Source organism: Triticum dicoccoides, chromosome 5A (genome assembly GCF_002162155.2).
Source record: "Triticum dicoccoides isolate Atlit2015 ecotype Zavitan chromosome 5A, WEW_v2.0, whole genome shotgun sequence".
Lineage (NCBI taxonomy): Eukaryota > Viridiplantae > Streptophyta > Magnoliopsida > Poales > Poaceae > Triticum > Triticum dicoccoides.
Genome location: NC_041388.1, coordinates 533,262,385 through 533,276,706, shown reverse-complemented (window position 1 = coordinate 533,276,706; position 14,322 = coordinate 533,262,385). Strand labels below are relative to the sequence as shown.

At 43.3% G+C, this 14,322-nt stretch overlaps 2 long non-coding RNA genes across 7 annotated transcripts; one reads left to right on the top strand and one right to left on the bottom strand.

Moving 5' to 3' along the window:
• The first annotated feature begins 6,107 nt into the window (after positions 1-6,107).
• Positions 6,108-10,170, top strand: LOC119302579. 6 transcript variants are annotated; one of them, XR_005147655.1, is made up of 7 exons: positions 6,115-6,767; positions 6,912-7,203; positions 7,355-7,406; positions 8,391-8,516; positions 8,606-8,975; positions 9,293-9,490; positions 9,906-10,170. It is a non-coding gene; the product is annotated as an uncharacterized LOC119302579 (long non-coding RNA). The 6 variants fall into 6 exon arrangements; XR_005147653.1 differs by having other exon boundaries at positions 6,108-6,767; positions 6,918-7,203; positions 7,355-8,516; XR_005147652.1 differs by having other exon boundaries at positions 6,108-6,767; positions 7,355-8,516.
• Positions 10,171-11,369: 1,199 nt separating this feature from the next.
• LOC119297746 lies at positions 11,370-13,288 on the bottom strand. The gene is made up of 3 exons (XR_005145726.1): positions 13,026-13,288; positions 12,437-12,944; positions 11,370-11,631 (listed from the first exon to the last, which is right to left on the bottom strand). It is a non-coding gene; the product is annotated as an uncharacterized LOC119297746 (long non-coding RNA).
• Positions 13,289-14,322: the final 1,034 nt, after the last annotated feature.

The following is a 14,322-nucleotide window of genomic DNA, read 5'->3' as shown; positions in this document are numbered from 1 at the left end:
AGTAGCACCAGGGTATTAGATACCGGTTCGGTTGCTAAGTGTTAGTAACTCGAAACAAAAGGCTACGGAATAAACGGAGACTAGCTAAAGGTGAGCTGACGATATGTGTTGGAAGTTTTTCCAAGCTTGATATGATCAAGCATCGCATGCTCCCTCTACCAAAGAGATTGGTGTTAAACCTAAATAATTGTTATTTGGTGTTTGCGTTGAGCATAGACATGATTGGATTACGTCTATCGCAATACGGTTATTCATTTAAGGAGAATAATGGTTACTCTGTTTATTTGAATAATACCTTCAATGGTCTTACACCTAAAATGAATGGTTTATTAAATCTCGATCGTAGTAATACACATGTTCATGCCAAAAGATAGTAATGATAGTACCACCTACTTGTGGCACTGCCACGTAAGTCATATCGGTATAAAACGCATGAAGAAGCTCCATATTGATGGATCTTTGGGCTCACTCGTTTTTGAAAAGTTTGAGACATGCGAACCATGTCTATTGGTGTATATGCATGAAGAAACTCCATGCAAATGGACCGTTTTGACTCACTTGATTTTGAATCACTTGGGACATGCAAATCATACCACACGGGCAAGATGACTGAAAAGCCTCGTTTTCAGTAAGATGGAACAAGATAGCAACTTGTTGGAAGTAATACATTTTGATGTGTACAGTCCAATGAGTGCTGAGGCATGTAGTGGATATTGTTATGTTCTTACTTCACAGATAATTTGAGTGGATGTTGAGTACATTTACTTGATGAATCATGAGTCTGAATTATTGAAAGGTTCAAGTAATTTCAGGGTGAAGTTGAAAGAACATTGTGACAAGAGGATAAAATATCTATGATATGATCATAGAGATGAATATCTGAATTACGAGTTTGGCACAGAATTAAGACATTGTGGAAATAGTTTCACAACTAATACAGCCTGGAACACCATAGTGTGATGGTGTGTCCGAACATCATAACTGCACCCTATTGGATATGATGCATACCATGATGTCTCTTATCGAAGTACCGCTATAGTTTATGGGTTAGGCATTAGAGACAACCACATTCACTTTAAATAGGGCACCACGTAATTTCGTTGAGACGACACCGTATGAACTATGGTTTGGAGAAACCTAAGTTGCCGTTTCTTGAAAGTTTGGGGCTGCGACGCTTATATGAAAAAGTTTCAGGTTGATAAGCTCGAACCCAAAGCGGATAAAATGCATCTTCATAGGAAACCCAAAACAGTTGGGTATACCTCCTAATTCAGATCCGAAAGCAATAGGGATTGTTTCTTGAATCGGGTCCTTTCTCGAGGAAAAGTTTCTCTCGAAAGAATTGAGTGGGAGGATGGTGGAGACTTGATGAGGTTATTGAACCGTCACTTCAACAAGTGTGTAGCAGGGCACAGGAAGTTGTTCCTGTGGCACCTACACCAATTGAAGTGGAAGCTTATGATATTGATCATGAAACTTCGGATCAAGTCACTCCCAAACCTCGTAGGATGACAAGGATGCGTACTACTTCAGAGTGGTACGTAATCCTGTCTTGAAGGTCATGTTGCTAGACAACAATGAACCTACGAGCTATGGAGAAGCGATGGTGGGCCCGGATTCCGATAAATGGCTTGAGGCCATAAAATCCGAGAGAGGATCCATGTATGAAAACAAAGTGTAGACTTTGGCAGAACGGCTCGATGGTCGTAAGGCTAATGAGTACAGATGGATTTCAAAAGGAAGACGGACAATGATGGTAAATGTCACCATTAAGAAAGCTCGACTTGTCGTTAAGATGTTTTCCGACAAGTTCAAGGAGTTGACTACGATGAGATTTTCTCACTCGTAGCGATGTTAAGAGTCTGTTGGAATTATATTAGCGATTACTGCATTATTTATGAAATCTTGCAGATAGGATGTCAAAACATTGTTTCCTCGACGATTTTAATGAGGAAAGGTTGTATGTGATACAACCGGAAGGTTTTGTCAATCCCGAAAGATGCTAATAAGTATGCAAAGCTCCAGCAATCCTTCTAAGGACTGGAGTGAGCATCTCGGAGTTGGAATGTATGCTTTGATGATGATCAAAAATTTTGGGTTTGTACAAAGTTTATGAGAAACTTGTATTTCCAAAGAAGTGAGTGGGAGCACTATAGAATTTCTGATGAGTATATGTTGTTGACATATTGTAGAATTTCTGGAAAGCATATAGGGTTATTTTGAAAGTGTTTTTCAATGGAAAGCCTGGATTAAGCTACTTGAACATTGAGCATCAAGATCTATAAGGATAGATCAAAATGCTTAATAATACTTTCAAATGAGCACATACCTTGACATGATCTTGAAGGTGTTCAAGATGGACCAGTCAAAGAAGGAGTTCTTGCCTGAGTTGTAAGGTACGAAGTTAAGACTTAAAGCTCGACCACGGCAGAATAGAGAGAAAGGACGAAGGTCGTCCCCTATGCTTAAGACGTAGGCTCTTCAGTATGCTATGCTGTGTACCGCACCTAAAGTGTGCCTTGCCATGAGTCAGTCAAGGGGTACAAGAGTGATCCAAGAATGGCTCACAGGACAGCGGTCAAAGTTATCCTTAGTAACTAGTGGACTAAGGAATTTTTCTCGATTATGGAGGTGGTAAAAGAGTTCGTCGTAAAGGTTACGACGATGCAAGCTTGACACCTATCCGGATAGCTCTGAGTAGAGAGACCGGATACATATAATGGAGCAACAATTTAGAATAGCTCCAAGTAGAACAGTTATTTGGAATAGCTCCATATAGAGCGTGGTAGCTGCATCTAGGAGATGACATAGAGATTTGTAAAGCACACACGGATCTGAAAGGTTCAGACCCGTTGACTAAAACCTCTCTCACAAGCAACATGATCAAACATAAAACTCATTGAGTGTTAATCACATAGTGATGTGAACTAGACTAATGACTCTAGTAAACTCTTGGGTATTAGTCACATGACGATGTGACCTGTGAGTGTTAATCACATGGCGATGTGAACTAGATTATTGACTCTAGTGCAAGTGGGAGACTGTTGGAAATATGCCCTAGAGGCAATAATAAAAGTATTATTATTATATTTCCTTGTTCATGATAATTGTCTTTTATTCATGCTATAACTGTATTATCCGGAAATCGTAATACACGTGTGAATACATAGACCACAATATGTCCCTAGTGAGCCTCTAGTTGACTAGCTCGTTGTGATCAACAGATAGTCATGGTTTCCTGGCTATGGACATTGGATGTCGTTGATAACGGGATCACATCATTAGGAGAATGATGTGATGGACAAGACCCAATCCTAAGACTAGCACAAAGATCGTGTAGTTCGTTTGCTAGAGCTTTGCCAATGTCAAGTATCATTTCCTTAGACCATGAGATTGTGCAACTCCCGGATACCGTAGGAGTGCTTTGGGTGTGCCAAACGTCACAACGTAACTGGGTGGCTATAAAGGTACACTACGGGTGTCTCTGAAAGTGTTTGTTGGGTTGGCACGAATCGAGATTGGGATTTTGTCACTCCGTGTAAACGGAGAGGTATCTCTGGGCCCACTCGGTAGGACATCATCATAATGTGCACAATGTGACCAAGGGGTTGATCACGGGATGATGTGTTACGGAACGAGTAAAGAGACTTGCCGGTAACGAGATTGAACAAGGTATCGGTATACCGACGATCGAATCTCGGGCAAGTACCATACCGCTAGACAAAGGGAATTGTATACGGGATCGATTGAGTCCTTGACATCGTGGTTCATCCGATGAGATCATCGTGGAACATGTGGGAGCCAACATGGGTATCCAGATCCCGCTGTTGGTTATTGACCGGAGAACGTCACGGTCATGTATGCATGTCTCCCGAACCCGTAGGGTCTACACACTTAAGGTTCGATGACGCTAGGGTTATAAAGGAAGCTTGTATGTGGTTACCGAATGTTGTTCGGAGTCCCGGATGAGATCCCGGACGTCACGAGGAGTTCCGAAATGGTCCGGAGGTAAATATTTATATATAGGAAGTCCTGTTTCGGCCATCGGGACAAGTTTCGGGGTCATCGGTATTGTACCGGGACCACCAGAAGGGTCCCGGGGGCCCACCGGGTGGGGCCACCTGCCCCGGGGGGCCACATGGGCTGTAGGGGGTGCGCCTTGGCCTACATGGGCCAAGGGCACCAGCCCCTAGAGGCCCATGCGCCAAGATATAGGAAAAGGGGGAGAGTCCTCAAAGGGGAAGGCACCTCCGAGGTGCCTTGGGGAGGATGGACTCCTCCCCCCCTCTTAGCCGCACCCCTTTCTTGGAGGAAGGGGCAAGGCTGCGCCTCCCCCCTCTCCCCTGCCCTTATATATAGTGGAGGGGAGGGAGGGCATCCATACCTGAGCCCTTGGCGCCTCCCTCCCTCCCGTGACACCTCCTCCTCTCCCGTAGGTGCTTGGCGAAGCCCTGCATGATTGCCACGCTCCTCCATCACCACCACGCCGTTGTGCTGCTGCTGGATGGAGTCTTCCTCAACCTCTCCCTCTCTCCTTGCTGGATCAAGGCGTGGGAGACATCATCGAGCTGTACGTGTGTTGAACGCGGAGGTGCCGTCCGTTCGGCACTAGGATCATCGGTGATCTGAATCACGACGAGTACGACTCCATCAACCCCGTTCACTTGAACGCTTCCGCTTAGCGATCTACAAGGGTATGTAGATGCACTCTCCTTCCCCTCGTTGCTAGTCTCTCCATAGATAGATCTTGGTGACACGTAGGAAAATTTTGAATTTCTGCTACGTTCCCCAACATACAGCGCGTCGCGCTGGGCCGGCCGATATAGGTTGTTTCTTAAAAGAAAAAAAGGTGTGCGGTCGGGGCTTCGAACCCACAACTTCTACAACCTGGAGGAGGCAAATCATGGCGGTGCAGGCTTCCGTTAATGTGTATTCTGCTAACGGGCGCCTACAGCGCCCCGCGCTGGGCCGGCCAATATAGGTTGTTTCTTAAAAGAAAAAAAGGTGTGCGGTCGGGGCTTTGAACCCACAACCACTTCCTGGTGAGCGCTTGGTTCCAACGACCACACTACACTTTACTAGTTGATCAATTTGTTCTCCTTTTCTCTTGTTGTCTTAGTTCGTATTGTTTCTTTTCTTTCCCCTCTTACTTTTTTTCTTGCCCTTTTCTGTTTCTTTGTTTTGTTTTCTTTAATGCACACTTTTTTAAAATTCATGAACCTTTTTCTAAATTAATAAAATTCTAAATTGATAAAAAATAATTCTGATGAACTCTTTTAAAATTTGATGGAATTTTTTCCAATTCTAAGAACTCTTTGCAACTTCGATGCACTTTTTTAAAAATCCGATGAACTTTTTTCAAGATCGATGAATTTTTTTCAAATTTGATGAACTCTTTTTCAAATCCGATGATTTTTTTTGAAAAGCTGATGACCTTTTTTTAAATTCGATGACCTTTTTAAAAATTCGGTGAACTTTTTTTCAAATACGGTGAATTTTTTGCAAATTTGATGAACTTTTTTAAATTTCATGAACTATTGTTTAAAATTTGATGAGCTTTTTTTAAAAATTGATGAACGTTTTAGAAATTTGATGAACTTTTTTTTAAATTCATGAAAGTATTTCCATTTTTGTGATTTTTTTAATTGGTACAAAGCTTTTTAAATATATATATTTTCTCCAATTCGTGGTTTTTGTGTATGCTTTTTCAACTTCATGTTTTCTTTATTCAAAAAATTATAGTGAGTATACAATACTAGTACTGTATATGTTTAACTTTTTTATTGAATGAATGGTCAAAGGAGCTCTTTTCCCCTTAATGATTAGCAAACCGATCGTTCCCTGGTGGTTAACGCGTGTGGGCATTTGACTTATCTACTACCACTATAAAAACACAAGAAGACGGAGAACTAAGTCATCTTATCCATCCAAACCTACAATATGATGGTCTACATCCTTTCAAAACAGCAAACACGTTTTATGCTTTAATTACCCACCATGTCATTGGATTACCATCCTTACAAACACGTGCCGTCCAAAAAAATATTCCGAGTCCTCCCGCGACCACGTCCTCGGGCAGTTTGGCCACCGCCCACCTCTTCCCCCACATCCTCCCCGGCAGACCCCCACGTCCTCCCGCCCCGTTCCTCCCGCACCTGTTCGCCGCCCTTCGCCCCACCACCCCCTCCTACTGGAGCCGCCCCCCGCTGGATCCGCCCTTCGCCGCACCCCGTTGGAGCCGCCCCCTACCGCGCTGGATCCGCCCTTCGCCCCCCCTCTCCCCCACGCCGCTGGAGCCGCCGTCTGAGCTGCCCTTTGCCGCAGGCCGCCGCCGTGCCGCTCGCCGTTGTTCCTCTTCTGCTTCACATGAGACTACTGGTGCACGGGCGGGAGGATTTCCCTAGCCCTGCCCCGTCCTCTCATCTCTCGATCTGATTGAAGCCACGGCCTGGGAATGGCAACTGAGTCGTCGGCGGTGGCCGACATGCGGAAGGCGCCCTCCATTGAGTGGCGGTGGGTGTCCGTGGGGAGGAGGAGGACGACAAGCTGGAGGGCCCGCGACCGTCGGGGCGGCGGGAAGGGGCTGCACCTTCGAGTTCGAGGACGAGGAGGACAACGTCGACTACGAGGACGAGGACGAGGAGCACCGGAAGGCCAGGAAACTCCTGTCACGCACGGCCACCGCCAAACTGCCTCGCGGCCAGCCCCGTCCGCTGGTGGCGATCTTTGTGCCTCCAACCGATGGCGATGACCATGCCTTTTTCATGGTATGTATCACAGGCACCAAGAGATCCACATCTTTATTGTGCGATGAACGCAACTTATATGTGCATCTCTTTCTTTCTCTGATCTTCTCCCTCCCATAAGTAGTTCTATACTTCTTAAGTCCGAATGACGTTTCCTTGTGGTAGGAGCAGACGATATTGGATCTGAGTTCGTGAAGGAGGAGCAAATGGATATTTGGATTTGTGTTGCTCCTTATTAATATATGTACAAACGTGTTTTCTTCAGGTTATTACGGTTAACAGTGATGATCTAATCTTAGAAGATTTAAGTTCATGAAGGATAATAAAATTGGCGGCGTACCTGTAGCAGAAGGTCCTAAAAGGAAACTTTTGGTAGTGTGAGCATAGGGATATTTGTTACGTCTTGAAGTTCATGAAGGCTTACTCTTACTGATTCAGGGGGCACCTGCATTATTCGGTATTTTGGTACAACTTAAGTATAGGATATGCACCTTCCATTTGTCTATGCATAATTTTTCTGCTCATGCATGGTGCATACTTTTGACTTACATATGATGTATTCAACGATGCCATTGGTGACTCATGTGAAGTTGCTGTTTTTGATTCAGGTGCAATGACACCGTGGCAGCCATGGAGAATATATGCATGAAGCCGTGAGCAGTAAGCAGCTTAGCTATTTATTATTGTTGGCCTTTTAAGTTTGATAGTATTGCTGGATTACCTGCATATTAGATGATGAATAGCTTGAGAAAAGCAAACCTTATCAGTTCTAAAATGTGCTGTTTTTTAGCATAACTAATCGTCGTGTGCTTATACCAATTATACACTGCTAGATAGACATGCATAAGTATGCAGGTTGACGCATAAGTCATTTTACAGTATGATGATGGTAACAATCAACTAAGCTTCAACAACTTATAACTGCATGGCGAGTGGTCGAATGCATGCCTCCCCACACCTCTGTCGATCCTTTTTTTCTGGTATAAACAGAATCTCATTGTGCCATCTCACATTGCCAATACCAGCCCCTCAAAGTAGTATTATAGCCTCTATCACTCAAATAACTTGATACAATTTGTCTCCTATCATTTCAAATGTGATTGCCTTCTATTCCGCATTATTTAAAGTTGTTGCCGAAACCTTCTCCATGTAGTGCCTTTCCTCATCATATGAGCTGCTAGCCCGCGCGCACTAGCTAATTTTTGTTCACCCTTTCTTCCCTATAATCTTTCTCTCTGCTTTTACTTCGCGGTCCTGTAGCTGTATATTAGGATGATATGCTGAGCACATATAAGATCGTCACAAGCAAGATAGCTGGACTATGGAGTGCCTAGGGCAGTGGTAATTCATAAATTGCATGATGTTTAATGGGAAGCATCTGAGAGTACCAATGTCCAGTAGTAAGATCTGATTTTATAGGTGATCAAGCCAATATAAGTGTACGTGCATCCCTTTTTAGTACAGATTTATAAAAAATATGATATATGCTATGATATTTTCCAGAACAGTTGGCCCTTGATCTTGAGGCACTCATGTGTATTGCTTTTCTTCCTAGAGAAATACATGTCTATTGATTATTATTGGAATTGGTTTGAAGAAACAGAGTATGATCTTCTTTCACAAGTAGTGATCATAAAACAACAGGGAGAGGCGTTTTAGCTCCCGGAGGGTGTTTCAGCGGTGTGCTTGAGGACGAGCGTTGACAGCGCGGGTGTCCGATTTCCAGCGGCGCAGACATGGCGATGGATTTCCCATCTCTCCGGTAGACAGGTCAGAAATCCCCTTCTTGGAAAAGAAATCTTCTTCCATTTACTATCCAGCATCAGAGAGATCTTAGAGCTTTAGTTCAACGCGTGCAGGTTGCCCATCTTCCTGGATGAGGCGGCTAGCGCGGTGGCCCTAATGGATTTGATTGGTGGCGAAGAGGAATCCGCCAATGGATCTTGTGGGGCTGTTGTCGCCGGATTTGCGCATGACTCATCTGGGCAGTTCGTACGTGGTGTTGTGTGCAGCAAGGAGAGGACTGTAGCTACCGGTGGTGCCGCCATGTCCGGTTTCAGTGAGAGCGAGGGTGACAACGCAGATGCAATTGACCAAGCCGACGACCAAAGCACATATTGATGAACACCAAGAGGCTGTGATTTAAGATCGAACTGAAAGTGGTGATGGAGGGTCTGCTCAATCTACTACTTGCAAGGTGGATCCGCAAGCCCCTGGGTGGACTTAGAGGTAATAGGCATTTACTTATAAGAGGTAAATGGTGTGTAGCAAAACCAGAGTTGCGATGATGTCTTGGTCATTGTAGTTTCATATGATCCCCTGAGGCATTGTCAGAGTAGCCCAGCTTTTTTGTTTTGGTTGCGTGGACTATGAGAAAGTAAATAGAACTGGAAATATTGTGATGGATATGAGTGTTGTAGTTGTACTGCCATGTGTTAGATCTTGCATTTCCCCTGAATTAGTTTCTTGTTACCAAAAAAACTAGACAGATGTACAAAAAATGATTGGTATTTCATATATAAGAATTTTGCTTCATGTTGTTGCAGAGTAAGAGTCGGGAATCAGCCAATGGATAGAGCCCCATGCCCAGAAAGATTAGACGCGCTGGAGGAGACAATTCGAGGGCATGCAGATAAATTGGGAGACCATGTAGTTGAGCCTGCTATTGGCTTAACATTCAACTCCTTGGGTGAAGCATATGATTTTTGCAACCTTTATTCGTGGGAGCATGGTTTTGGTATCAGGTAAGACATGCCATTTTGCTTGTTTTTCGTGGTAAACACATCTATGGCAAGTGCACACATAGTTTTCAATGTTTCAGTAAAGAGTCATCCATCGGGCATGAAGCAGTAGAACCATTGACTGAAGATTCCTTAGTTTACACACGATGTCTGACGAAGTGTGTCACTGCTCATGGAATTTTCAGAGTTAGAGTAAGAGGTCATCGATCCAACAGAGTCAGAATATTGATCATTTAAAATTAGATTGTAGGTCATGGACAGTGTGTGAACATGTATGCTAATTGCCGACTAAATTTTCAGAGTAAAATATGACGTAGATTAGAAACACACGATTTCGTCATGTCATTGCAGAGCTTGATTAAGTTTATACAGTACATTTTATGGAGTATGCTAACTCTCCGCTGCACTGAAATTACAGGACACCCTGTCCCAGCGGGCTCGGCACACTCTCCGCTCCGCTGAAATTACAGGACACCCTGTCCCAGCAGGCTCGACACTCTCCGCTCCGCTGAAATTACAGGACCGGACACTATGTCTGGGAAGAATTTGTGCACTGGAGCAAATGATTTAGGGGTATACAGATTAGTTGGGTGAGCACGGTGCTATTGGGCTAACACTAGACCCTATGTAAGAAACCTATGGTTTTTACAATCTTTATTCATGGAAGCATGGTTTCACCATTAGATATTATGGAAAAAGTAGGCTTAATGTCAGGAAGACAAAATGTATAAAGGAAGTTTTCTGCGGATGGTTGGGAGAGGAGAGTGGTGCAGCAGTGGTGGCAGGAGGAAGAAGATTGCTCCATCCATCAGTTGGCCGAGCTCCGGCGTCCTCACATCAGGCTTGGCTTGGAGTGCTGACAATGAAGCATTCTACATGGTATGCATTCAGATCCGCTTCATCTGCTAGACGCTAAATCGAGTCAATGGACCAATTGGCTAGAATTAGAAATTAACTGTGTGTATTTTGTGTTTGCGCCTCCGTGTATTTTTGCTGAACGCTTAGTGTGTTCATCGCTGGGAGGAACTATCTCTAAATTAGTTGTTATTATTGCAATGTAGTAGCCAACGTGCGTGTGGACTAATGTTTAATTATGTGAGATTACCCCAAAATGCCTGATGCTGTCAAGCTGCAAAATGCACCTTCGTAACCTGACAACCTAACCTGACAACCAACGTTTTTCCAGCATTTTATTTGCCCAAGTGATGTCTTGCCGACTTTTTTTTCTTGTGTCGGTGACAAATCTTGCCATGTGTTGGTTGTGCGTGTAAAAAATAAAACCTCTATCCATGGACTCCTGTTGTGAAATTTTAGAAGACGCCTGATACATTTTAGGGGGCTCATGCGTAAAACTTGTACTTGGTCTATCTGTATGTGACATCTACCAGTTTGAATTAAAAAATCGTTAATCATGGGACGTAAGGTGTCGATGGAGGTGGTGGGGGCAGCTAGAGTACCACGGGCGGCTCCGTTTGTCCCAATGTCTGTACCAGCGATGGCGTCCGGGAGGCAGCGCGCATTGAGTGATACTGTTGGGTGGGCATCATGTACTGTTTTTATATTAGAAACTAGAGGATATCCCGCGCGTTGCGGCGGAACTTAACACTGATATAGAAGGATACACAAATGAAAACATGTAGTGTGAAAATTATCGGAGTGACACATATCAGCACAGAAAGGTTGACATTGATGTCTTAGAAGAATCGTATTAAAAGAACACTCAATTGATAAAAGAAAGTACTGATGTGAATCACTCAAAACAAAATGAATGAATGCTTTCATAAATTAGGGCATACAGAATATGGCTCTGATGATAAAGGCCATAGTAAAAATATTAATGTACACAACTTCGAGAGAATAATTGCACCAAAAAGAGCTAAGATCTTATATCCATCAGCACAAAACATGTGCAGTTTGACACCCTTGTGTCCTAATACCATACTTGCATGAAGTATGTTAGGCAGGGAAAGGTTATAGGAAATAACACAATTATGAGCCAGCCAATAGCATTAGAACCGAGTTTCAATAAGACCGAGTGAACGTTTGCACATCTAGAAGAAAATTGGGAAACAGAAATGGGTTAGTTTACTTGGAGAGATACCTTGGTCTACCTAGTTGCTTTGTCCGGCCGTGGTAGCAAGATCCTAGAATCGGGAAATGGAGAAGTAAACATGGTTAGTGCTGATAAATTTGACTTTCTTATTAGTGGACATGAAAATAGGGCTCAACAAATATGTACAAAATAAATATAATAGTTGCAAGATAAGCATAACACAACAATATAAGACCTTGTGTAAACATAATCGCTCAAAATCGAAAGAAGAAAACCAGTAAACCAGAAAAGAATTAAGAAAGGAACTGGCATCCATATTTTTAAGGAAAACATGGGTGTGAATTAATTAGAAAATATTATCATAACTGGAAGAAAATTTCTGAAGTTTCTTATTGATAATAATCTTTCCGTTGTTTGGATGTTTTAGTTTACCAAGGTCAAGTGTTACAGACAAATGCTTACTTTCTTGCATAGTTGGAACTCTGAAGATCAGAGTACTACTTTTATAGCACAAATAAACAACCAGTAAATTAGTGCGCTGATTGGTGCTGGCAGTCTATATATGATATGTCAGAATCAATTTCACTAAGAGTTAGTTCTCTGAAGATCATAGAGTACTTTGATTATAGCACAAATAAACACACAGCAAAAGGGCCCTGATTGGTGTTGATAGTGTACATAGGATAGGTTAGAATCAAATGAAATAATATGTGTTGTGATCTGAATGGACTCGATCTAGTCTGCCCTGAGTTTCGATGTTTTAGTTTCTTCAAAGATCCTCACTATTTTGCATTTACGAAAGATAAACTCACTGTATTTTCCCCTCAATTTTGAAATTACTTCTAGTCTAAAGATTGAATCGTGCAAATAAGTTGAAGTTATTTTCCGGGTCTCACCTCTTCTGACCGGTGCCCGGTGACCTCAAGTTCGCCGATGTTGGAGCTGCACCCATGGATGGATGGTGGGCTGATGGTGTCAAAAAAATAAATCAAAATCACATTGTATAATCTAAAATGGTATACACTATCTTATATCCAAGTGAAAGAGACTCATAGTGAAATCCATCTGGAGCACTAAGTGTTGTTAGCCTGGACTGAGAGTGTTCAAGGTGTGCGGGGCAGAGGCACAAATGGTAAAATAAAATCCAAATGAAATGATGTGTCTTTTTCCCACACCATCCAAGAAATCAATGGACAACAGATTTGAATCGTCTTAAAAAAAACCAGACACAAATAGGCCGTATGTATGTCATCGCTCAATCCCAAATAGGGACCATACGGAAGCTTGTTAAGACCAATTCTCGTGATGCTGGCCAACTGTTCCACTTCCACGCAATGAACAGAAGCAATACGCCATCCTGAACGCCGAGGGATTGATGTACTGAAATGCGATGACCTTTTCATCCTGCGCACAAGAACAGAAGGTCCCACGTTTAGCAAGCAAATCGACAGATAGCAACTTGTATATCAGAGACGGTGTACGAACCTTAGTAGAGGAGAGCGATGGTGTAAGCGGCGGTGCATCGGGTGATGTTGGAAAACAGAGTCCATCATCTGCCTTAACCCTTCCCCCTTCGCAGCAGAGGCATGGAAGCAGAAAGACATATTCATAGGCCCCCTTCTGGGAATTGATACATGGGAAGAAAAAGTGGCGCCGTGGAATTGGCCGAATTTGGCACCGCGCCGGGACGCAGTGGTCGTGGTCGCGGATTCTTGGCGCGGTCATCAAATTAATCGGAAGAAGTGTGATTCCACGGCGCAGCCACACAACAGGATCTAGGCGAGGCCCTCGCTCCTTTGTAGAGGAACGGTGTGTAGAGTCCTAGGGTCGGGAATGGAACAACGGCCCCGTTTCTGCAGTGAAAATTCAGGCCGTCAGAGAAGCTAGAGGCCAGGGCAGCCAGACCTAGGAGAGGGTGTTGGGGCTGGGTCGTCTTCCATCGAGTGGGGCAGCATGAGCTCGTAGCTGCTGCCCTTCTTCAATGGAGGCTTCAAAATTTCTGAATGAAGAGAAGAATATGAGACGTACAGACCGCAGAGAAGTAGATACGGTGGGGAGCTGAGAATAAAACAGGGTGTCTTTGGCTCTTAAAGTGTAGATAAACTATCTTGTCAGTTTCAGAAGTTGAAGAGGAACCGATGTGTGAATAATTAAATCCCATGATTTTTTCCGTGGAATTCTTTTTGCTGAAGTGGCAGGTTTGCTGAGTTGGATGGCTGCATGTGATTGCTGATGTGGGTAGCTTGCATGTCAAGAAAAATCAAGTAGTGGGGATGAACTATTTAGGTACTGTAGATACAAACCGAATACCAAGCCATGCTCAAATCATGAGGCACCTGTGTGGTCTAGATTGCAGGAGCATCTGGACCTGGGAGCCGAATTGCATTTCTGGTTCTAACTTTTATCTAAATCGAAAGAATAAGACACGTTTTAGTGTGTTTGTTCATTTATTTTAATCCATATGTAGTTCATATTGATATATTCAAAACATCTTATATTGGTGAATGGAGGGAGTATTATTTACACCTTCCATGCGATTTAATTTTCTTTCACCCAAACAAATACTATTTTTTGGTGAAACAGATGCAGATGAAAAACTATGTAGAACCAAACAACTGTATTAATAATCATAATTATGTGATGGAGTTAAGACGTGCGTTGCACGTGCAAGCTTACTAGTCGATCACAGATCGAATAGTCTCCCGATTGAACGTGAATATTTTTCCTCGCCATTTGCTTTTTTTTGCAGGTTTGCTGGGCCGGCCTATGTGGTGATGCCCAC